The 10,695-nt window shown below is 40.2% G+C and overlaps 1 protein-coding gene across 3 annotated transcripts in view; it reads right to left on the bottom strand.

Moving 5' to 3' along the window:
• The window catches only part of IL15 (interleukin 15), a 99,557-nt gene extending 89,072 nt beyond the window's left edge, over positions 1-10,485 (bottom strand). For 2 of the 3 annotated variants that reach the window (XM_074396878.1, XM_074396879.1), the window contains exon 1: positions 9,650-10,199. The gene's annotated coding sequence lies outside the window, so the exon portion shown is untranslated. Of the gene's footprint in view, positions 1-9,649 lie in introns of all 3 variants that reach the window. The other variant, XM_010338646.3, reaches the window with a different exon arrangement.
• Between the last annotated feature and the right edge of the window lie 210 nt (positions 10,486-10,695).

Below are 10,695 nucleotides of genomic sequence, written 5' to 3' on the forward strand. Positions count from 1 at the left end.
ACAGTTCCTCTGGTTCTCTTATGTGACCCTAAACCATCTACATATACATTTGCCTCTTGGGGAAATGTTCTGACCATTTGTTTTACCAATAATTCTTTACCTAACTCACAAACCAAAATCTCTTGTACAAATAGCTCATCCAATCTTCAGTCCAGTGCTTCTAATCACTTACAAGACATTTTAAGTAGCTTGTTCCACTTTTAGCTCATTCATATTTCCAAAATCAAGTTCTTCCATTCCCCTACCTTGCCCCGTGTGTTAGCTGTAATCTATATCTGTTCCTAACACGTCTATCTTTCCTGTCTCTCGTGGTTAAAATCTTGGATGTCCTCTGACTCTTCCCTGTACTCCGCTCCTCCCACTCAATCAAGAACTGTCAATTATTTACAACAGTGCCCATCTTATATTAGGCACTCAAAATTATTAACTGCTGAAGTGCCAAAATCAATTCAATGAATAAATAAAACATGAATAAATCAAATCTTTGTTGAAAATAGCTTGTCTTTCTATTCTCCATTCGATTTGCAGTATACCCTACTACTTAGCATTCATTGATCCATTCGTTCACTTATTCATTCAGCAAATATTTATTGAGAGACTACCATATGCCTGGCATGAATAGGTGATGGGAATATAGCAATAAATAAAATAACTGCATGTTCGCCCGTGGTTCATTTTCTAATGGAGAAAGGTGTTAATAATCAAATAAATAAAACATATACAACTCCATAGTTCCTTATATGAAAATATTAAATCAAAAAAGCTCTAAAAGCTGGAATTTTCTCCTTAATTCACTGGTTAACAAAACACAAACTGAACGGACATTAGCCTATGTATAAGCTGCATTTATTCCCTTTTGAGGAAGTACCTGAATAAGCTTGATCATTACATGATATATAGTAAACACACTATATTACTTTCCAAAATCTGAAAAATAATCTGAATTCCCAAACAGGGCTGGGACATGCACTGTTGGTGAGACTACAATTTGAAGTACATAAGTCAAGAATTACTTTATTGCAACAGGGATATTTGAGCCAAACCCCAAAGCAGGTAAAGGGAAGGGGTCAGATTTGAGAGAAAAGCATTCTAGGCAGAAAGAATGGCAAGATAAAAGACTCTTAGACAAGAATATAGTAGTATGGTTGATGAATAGAAAAAATGCCAGTGTAACTGACTTGGTGAGCTAAGGTAGGAGTAGTAGATGACAGACATAAGGGGTACAAATCACTTAGATTCTTAATGTCCACTGTAACAGAATTTGGCTTTTATGAAAGTGAGAAGAGAAGACCATGGAGGGTTTGGAACAGAGGAATGGCATAACCTGGTTAGTTTTTTAACGGGATTACCACTTGTGGTGGATAATCTCCAAAGACAGCTGCCATCAATCAATGCCTTTCCCCAGGAACATGCCTGACACTACTCATGGAGAAGTGGAATCTTTGTCCTCTCCCTTTCAATTCTGGATGGCCTTCTGACTTGCTTTTCCCAAAAGAATAAAACAAATGTTACAGTCTGGAAATTCCATATCGAAGCCTTAAGAGCTTACAGCTCCAACTTTCTCTCTTATAGAAGTTGGCTAAGTTGTAAAGAGTCTGACCCTGAAACTATCACGCTGTGAGAAAGTCCAAATCAGTCATGTGGAAAGACAAGTGGAAGAGAGCCAAGGATCCCAGCCTACAGCCAGAACTGAGGCTCTGTATATGGGACCTAATGTCTGAGCCACCTCAGACATCCCTTGAACATTTGGACCATCCCAGCTGAGGTCACATACATTGCAGTGTAGAGACAAGTCATTCTCTTTGTGTCTTGTCTTAATTTTTAGGCTTGAGAAAATAAAATGGTTTTTATTTTACATCCCCAAGTTTTGGGGAAGTTTATTATATGGAAATTAGTTATCAACACTGAAACTGCTATGAGACCAAGTGGTAGGTAGACATCTGGAGAGAGGCAAGGACATTGTTAGTGAAAGCCAGAAATGCAGTGATAAAATCGTTCAACTCAAGACTTGCCAGATTGGAAAATAACAGCTAATCTCATTCTTGCCTTTCCAGGCAGCAAAAGATTCTCCAAGAAATAAGTAGTTTCAGGGAAAAGATGGAATCCAGGGTCTACTATTACATGTGCTCTCAGGTTGAAGATCAAATCAAGTGTGTGGCAGGAAGGCCCTTCATTAAGAACTCTGAAAGATTTAAAGTGGTGCCTCATAGACCTTGCCAACTGGTCAAGGGGCTTCTAAAAACGTTATGGGCTTCTACAGCATCCTGACTTTCTGACAAAGTAAAGTAGAGCTTGCCTGAAGGATTTTCTGGTTATGTCTTTTATCTAGTGGAGTGAGCGGATCCCAATAAAATTCATAGGAAGCCCCCAAATTTTAAAGATTACTGAACTTAAAAACAAAAAGCAGTTAAACAAAAGGGAGTATACAAAAGGTCTCTGAATAATTAACCCTCTAACAGCAGGAAGCAGGTTACTCCACTGCAAAGGATAGCAAAAATTATTTCTTATAAAAAAGAAAGAAGGAATGAGAAAAGGAGCCCAAAGTGCAAAAGATAAAGTTAAAAGCCACAGCGAATCATTCCTGGGGAACAAATTTAAACCTGAATCAGGAACATGTCTTGCTTCCAGAGCAAGAACTTGGGACATATGGAGGCTGTATTCAGACTTGCTATTGACTAGTGACAGCTATATGCCTTCTATTATCTTGTTTTGCAATGGTATTGTTTAATGAAATTGTCCTATCTTTGTGGCAGCAGATAATCTTTTTAGTTATAGGTTTCTGCACTCAAGAAATAATTGGTCTTCTCCCACTTTAGGAAAAAAATGCACTCAAGAAACTATACCAGAGAAATATTATCCTCATCTGGAGATCCAATTTAGAGACTTAAAGTTTGAGTTTGATGCCATAATGAGATAAGCTGAAAGTCAATAATTAGTTAAAAAGTAAAACTACTTGAGACTAACGTGATGTAAAGTCCAAGTTAGCCATGTAGAGAGGTCTCATAAAGAGAGATGGATGTCTGGCCAGCCATGAGCTTTCCAGCTATCCTAGCTGATGTTCTAACACATGAAGGAAGATGCCCTCTTAGATGTCTAATCCTCAGCAGCCTAGGAGGAGTCAATCAGCTGAAAGTAGCCCAGATTGTAAGATCATGACAAATAACAAATCATTGTTATTCAAGTCACTGAGTTCTGGGGGTGTTGTTTTGTTTCGTTCTTGTTTTGTGGTCGTTCATCCTTTTGATGCAGGGACGGATAACTGCAATACTGTGGCTGCTATGTTGAGAACAGGCTGGAGTGGAGGTGGAGGGACAAACATTAGAGATACTTTTGCACTAATGGTGTGAGGCATGAAAGCAACTTGAACCCAGGCAACAGCAATGAAAAGGGTGAGAAGAAACAGAATGTGAGGTATATTTCGAAGGCCTAGCTAAATGATTTGGTGGCAGATTTAATGTGGGTCATGACAAAAAGAGACGTTAAGGACAAATTGAAGATGACTTGATATCTCTGGAACTAAGAGAATAAAATTGTCATCAAGTAAGATGGGGAAGAGGGTGGGCAAGCAGATATGGCAGTAAAGGCATCCAGTGAGTACTAGACATCCAATCAAAGATGAATGAATAACAGATGAAGACTGCTGAATAAGTCTGGAGTTCCGGGGAGAGATCATGGCTAGATTCACATGCACATTTGCACATCATCAATGTAAGAAGAGGCATAACCGTAACATTAGATGAGATCACCAAGACAGAGAGTACAGATTGGGAAAAGACTTAAGGACTGAGGCTCCTGTATTTACGTTAAGGGAAACAATGAACCAGCCAAAGAGACTGAAACTGTCATTGGCAGGGTGAAAGGAAAATCAGGAAAAGGGGGTGGCTTGGAAGTCAGGGGAAGAACTCTCAGGTCCTGCTGAAAGGGTACATAGGAAGGGACCCAAGAACTAATCATTGGATTTAGTAACAGGGATATTAGCACCTTTGACAAGTATATTTCTAGTGGAGCAGTGGGAATGACAGAATGGCTGGTTCAAGAGAATATGGAGAAAGGACAATTGGAAACAGAGAACAGAGTTAATTTTGTAAGTTTTCCTGTAAAATATGGGCAGAAAAAACAGAAGTGAGGAGAAACATAAGGAGAAAAATATGAGTCTTTTTTTTTAAATGGCAGAAATTATAGGATGGTTACATGGTATTGGGAAAGACCCATAAGAGACAGAGAAAAAAATGGTGATGGAGAGAAAGAATGAATTACTAGAGTTATGTCCTTGAGTAGATAATGGGACTGAAACTATACTCCTGAATTAACTGTGATGGATTTCTAGCTGGTTTCCTTATCTCTAATTTGTCTTTTCTTCAATAAATTCTACCTCAAACTAATTTCCCTAAAGTACTATTTTTATTACAGTATTCCAACATTGTTTTGCTACATGACTTTTACCTCCTGCCTCTTTTACCGTTGTCTGCTCAGCTGTCAAACATTTGAATGACGACTGACTCTCACTGAAGTCCATACAAATAGTCTCTGACCAACCCTCTGCTAAGCACATGAAGCACATTGTCCTTACAATGTATGTATAGAGACAGACACATGTAAAATGAGTTTACAGGCATAAAAGTTGTTACAGGAGAATGTAGACAGCACCAAATTAATTCATGTAAGGGAGAAAATAATTCTACCTGGGCAGTAGGTGGGGACAGAAAAAGTTATGGAGGGTTAGCATTTTGAGCAGGACCATGAAGACTGACAAAGAATGGCAAGTGTGTCTGGAACACTGAGGCAGGACTGGAGCTGAGGCTGGAAGAGGAGACTTCATTGCAGAGGCTTTCCAAGCCCTATTAGAGCTTATTTCCCACCAGTTCCCAGTGGGAAATCTCTATAGAAGCCAGCCCAGGGTCTTTGCTGCTCCCCATGTCACCCCCTGTACTTTGCTTTAACACAGTAACCATGGTAATCCAGAAGCCAAAGGGAGGGTGTGGGAAAGAAGGCTGAACTGCATCTCCCAACTGAACAACATGCACCTCTGGCGTACCCTACAACTTTTCCAGGGGGTTTGTGGGCATAAGAGGTTTCTAAAGGAACCAATTTCAAGATCCATTACCTCCAGAGAAGCCCCTTTTTACCAGAAATATGCCTGATATGTGCCCAAAGCAAGCAGATTTCCGGCAAGTTCTCCTTTCTCACTTCCTCTTTCATAATTACCCTTCTCTCACTTTAGGAAAAAAATGCCTATGTCTCTCCATCCAGAATCTTAGCATGCGCCTTGCCTCACCAGGGTGCCAAATAAAGGGGCAATTTTATATAAGAGACATCTTTTTAAAAAGCATTGACATATCTACTTGCATGATATATATTTCCAGTATTGTTTTATTTGTATGCTTAATAATCACTTATCAAAAGCTAATGATTCCCTTGATTAGTTATGTAATGATAGTATTTTAAATAACATAAGCAAGAATTTTCACAATAAAAACCCCTCAATTAAAAAATCAAGTTTTGTGTACTTACTTTTGTTGCAGATGAGTCAGGAGAGCAAATAACTCCAAAATATGAAATATTTAACTGTAAAATGTTCAATTAAGGAATAATCATTTGATAATTTTAAAGGTCAGTGCTAACAGCATGCACGGACTACTTTGTCAAATTTCAATTAGAAGGCACGTGAGCAGAATACCCAGGAAGCAGAAGTATCATTCAGTGATAACAAGGGACCCAAGACCTCTCAGGGCTCCTTTTGTGTGTCACAATGATAAGCAGAGCTTACCCCCACCCACCACCTCCATAAACCTTGCAGCCATCATATTTTCTTATTCTAGAACCATTTTCAGTTTCAATTCCCTCATTTCACAAAGTAATTTGTCACTTTCCTAATCTTGTCTGCATCCTGTCAGCACTTGGAAGAACCATTAGCATTTAGAGGAGAAACGTGTGTATTACAAGCAGACTTCTTTAAAAAATCCATTTTTATATGGTATACATTGAGTCCTCTGCCCCTGGAGTGGGATGAAACACCATGAAACAAGTGCATACAAATACCCTGGCTCTAGATGTTAAATGTGTACAAATAATATTACTGAATTGAACTGAGATCAAAGAGCTTCTTTTTCTCCTCTTTCTGATTCTAGCAATAAACTTTTTTTTTTAAGGGTAATATTCTTTGATATGGGCAAAGTACTAAATAGTATTAAATCACACCAAATGGTGACCAGCATCTATTTCAAGGCCAGGATAGCAACATTTTATTTTTCATTACACTGAGCACCTGAGTTTTCCTAGAAGAGAATACATATGATATCTGAAAAAGAACATTAACATTGGAATCAAGATAAATCTCAGCAGAGTGTCTGTCTTACCTAGCTGTGTCCTAATGCAAGTGAAACACTGCATGCCATTTTTTTTCTTTGTGAAGTCAGGATAAAAATGCAATAGTTATTTAAATTCAATGGGGACATACAGATGAAGTGCCAGTACGGTTCCTGAAACATAGCAGAGGCTTCCTTTTTGTAACTTTCAAATTCACATTGGGTTCCTACTGGAATGGCACTGCTAATAACAGTAATTCAGGTTCTCTGTCAAGATTTCTTATGTTTACGGAATCAATGCAGTCTGGAAGCAGAGTAAAAAGTAACCCTTATGTCTGCCCACAGCTGTTAACAAATAGTACAATATATACATACACACACATACATATATGCACATATACAGTATGTATACACATATATACATTATACACACATACAGACATATACTTGATAGTATTTAATTAGTGAAATTCACCATCAAATAGGTGTTAGTTAATGCATTCCAGTTCTCACAATTTTTCCGTCAACTCCCCTACGGAATTTTTCCATCCAACCCATTCCTACAGGACAGCAGCAAGTATTTAAGTATTGTTCAGTGTCAATACTTTCATGCAGTTACTGTAATCACTGGGTAAGCAGATCAAAGAGCTAATACTGAGCTAAAGAAGTGGTTTCTTGCCAACCCTTCTACCATAACACCTTCTGAAAAGAGGACATCCCAATTAGTTCACTACATCATCTTTACTTGTGGTATTACGGGAAACTCTTCTCTGAGCTTTCCATGAATCCCAGCCTTCTAGGTGTATGGATAGATGAAGAGCTAGATAGACAGAGACAGATATCCAGATCAACCCACATTGTCAAGCTCTTCCAGCAGAAAGTGATGCAACTTAGACAAATGTTTTCATTCAGGGACTATTAAAAAGTTCTCCAATGAACCAAACACATATAGCTAATCAAATGAATATTGATTATAAAGATAATCTTTAAATACATAATAATGTCAATTGCACAAGTACCATAGAAACATTTCTTTAAAACCAACATTCTGCCATTACGACACTGCCTGTAAATAAATAAAGACTAATTATCACTGTCAAATCGTAGGAAATACTTTTTATGCAAATAGTATCATCCTCCTTAAATAACAGCAATCTTAAACTTGTCTGAGTTGGAATTCCAGCTCTACCACTTTCTAGCTCTGTGACCTTGAGAAAGCTATTTAATTACTCTAATTACTTCAATTTCCTCAGCTGTAAAATATATTCCCTACCACATAAGCTTATTATGATGATTTTTAAAAACATATCCTTAGGACAATGTCTGATACATAATAAGAACTCAACAATGTTAGCTATTATTCATGATGATTTTTAAAAATACATCCTTAGAACAATGTCTGATACATAATAAGAACTCAACAATGTTAGTTATTATTCATACTGTTTCTCATAATTTCAGTTATGGGTATGAAGACAGAACTCTGTATTATCATTAGCTAACCTTCAGAAAAATAGTTAACACAATGAGCAGAACTCAACATTAAACTCCAGGAGAGGTTGGAGGAAAAGGACAGTAGTCAGTATTTTTAAAAGGTTAAAAATTGTTTTGGGTCAGAGACCCATTTAAAAACCTAATCAAAGTTATGGATATTTTCCTGAGAAACATCCACATATACCCAGCATTTCAGGGCTCCTTTTCTAGCTATCCTGAAATCCATCAGAGGCACCAAATCTGAGATGAAGCCTAGGAGATGAAGTACCTTCTAAGCTTTAAAACCTTCTACTTCCAAACTCTATTTCAATAAACTTTAAACCATTGTTTTTCTCCATCCCCCAAAGAAATTTATAAACATATATTTCATTGAAAACACCGTATCTTGCAATATAGCAGTTGGCATTTGCAACACTAATTTCATGGATTAAAACAACAGAGCCTCATTTTAATCACTGGTAGCCTGTAGAAAAATTCCAACCAGAACTATAGCTTCCAGTCATGTTCTGGAGTTGCCATTCCAAATCAGCAGGGGACAGTGAAACTAAAAGTATGGGAACACCCTGCCTATCAGAAGTTCCAGACCAATGGCCAACTGACTCTTCTCTGTTACTGTTGCAAAGCAGGTGATACTTCAGGAGATGCTCTTCTGATTGACTAAAATTCTGTGAGAAAACAGAAACACGGACACGAAACGAAGACAATCAAAACAAACCTTAAGAACTCTGATACGTCTTAACTTTAAGTAAATTAGCTTTTTGTTCACCTTTTAAATCTAAATGGCTTGTGCTGTGTTTTCAGTTCTTCCCTTTATATGTCTTCATGTTCCTTCCTTTGTATCTCCTTCCTCTGTTGACCACATTGTTTAACACAAAAACAACAGGAGTTTACAATTTAACCTGTATATATATATATATATATATATATATATATACACACACATATATATATATACATATATACACATATATACACATATATATACACATATATGTGTATATATATATTTGACAGGCTGGAGTGCAGTCACAAATCATAGCTCACTGTAACTTGGAATTCCCGGTCTCAAGCTATCTTCTCGTCTCAGCCTTCCAAAAGTGTATTGCATCTTGATGCTTTCAATTGAATGGTTCACTTTGCAGCCTCTACATGGCAGGATGCATAATCACCAGTTTATTCCGTAATACTGGAGCAAGAATTCAGTCTAGCTAATATGGCCTCTTTGGCCACACTGACAACATGAGGATGACTACCACTTAGCCACTACCAGTATCATAATATTATAAAGTAGTTTTAAGATATACAGTGGGAATTAGCTGGTGACCACCACTTTACTTCATTTTGAAATTGCTGACTCATCCTATTTAAGAATCTGTTGTAAGCATCATTTAAGAATTAGTTTGATTTATACACACTTTGAAGCCAACATAGTTTTTAATGCGTGGAATTACATAAAATCAAATGAACTACATGTATGCCCTTGCAGCATGCAGTCTTACTAACACTTGAAAAAACTGGCTGGATTTTCATTTAAAGCCACCTTGAAAAATGATTTTATTTCAGTGAAATTCGCTCGCATTTTTTCCAAGTTGCTTTGGCATTCCAGACACCCTACTGGTTCTCTAAGAGATAACTGGCTTGCCCAGAGTTGGAACCAATACAGACCCAGGCCTGACTGTCAAGCAGTGATCATTCCTACAAATTTTTCTTCCAGAAGACGTGTGCAAGCAAAGAAGAGGGCGATAATTCGATTTTGCAAAGGTAGGAATAGACACGCACGCAGACATCTGCACCGGCCGGCCCACAGGGAGTTTGAGAGGGGACAGATAGGAAGTGGGGAGCTGAAGTACCTTTTCTCGGCGTTTCTGAGCTTGACTGGGTGCAGAACTCAGCCCTCAGGGCTGCGGGACCGCGTCTTCTCAGAAACCGGCAGTTTGGCTGGGACAGCCTGACGCGCGTCCCTCACCCTCCCAGCGAAGCGCAGGGTGCCGGGCCTGCCTCGCGCTCGCCAGCAGTCGGGAACTCCGAAAGAGTGCAGCGCAGTGGGGAGCCGCACGCCAGGGGCAAAGGGACCGGCGATCTGCGCTCCTCCGGAAGCAGGAGGGTGGCGAGGAGAGTCTCGGAGAGGAGTAAAGTGTCATTAGGGGAAAAATCAAAAACTGAAGTTGCAGCTAAGTTTTCCCCATGAGAGGGCGGGGCGGCCGGGCCAGTCGGGTAGACCAGAGGGTAGCGCCGGAGCTGGGAGGGGCCCAGGGCGTAGGCTTTCGGGGAAAATTCCATTGTCCTTTTAACCACCACCACTCCCCTCCCAAAGCAGAGAAGCCGAGCTCTGTACCTCCATCGAGTCCTGGCTGCAGGGTGGGGGGACGACAGCCACTGCAGCCGGGCGGGAGCGGACACCCAGTTCCCCGAGGGCGCCGGACTTCGAAGGCAGTGAACGCGTCAGCTGGGATTCCCCCGGGCACCTTCCACCCGGAGTCCCAACCTCCGGCGAAAAGAAAAGTGAAAGAGAAAGAGCCTGGAGCGCAGGCAAAAATAAACACCTCCCGAGGAGATTGGGGGTGGGGCAGGTGGCGGCGGCTTCTGGATGACTGACTGCCCCAGGTGTCGCTGCTCCCCGGCCTGTTTCAGTCCCTGCCAGGCCCTGGGGCGCAGAACGTGCAGGGCGAACGCAGGCACATCGAGGAGCACCGGCCCCGCCTTGCAGGAACACAAGCCTCCGGCCTCCTTTTCTACCTGCTGGGACACCTGCAGAGAAGGCACAGGGACACTGGACCGAGCCCATTGGCGGCATCCCAAGCGCGGGCACCAGGTGGGAAATTCCTGCAGCAGAGCCTGGAGACCAGGGCTGGGCTGGCGCCTATTCAGGTCTCCCAGAGGAAAGGGAAAAGGTTCT

Source organism: Saimiri boliviensis, chromosome 3 (genome assembly GCF_048565385.1).
Source record: "Saimiri boliviensis isolate mSaiBol1 chromosome 3, mSaiBol1.pri, whole genome shotgun sequence".
Classification (NCBI taxonomy): Eukaryota; Metazoa; Chordata; class Mammalia; order Primates; family Cebidae; genus Saimiri; species Saimiri boliviensis.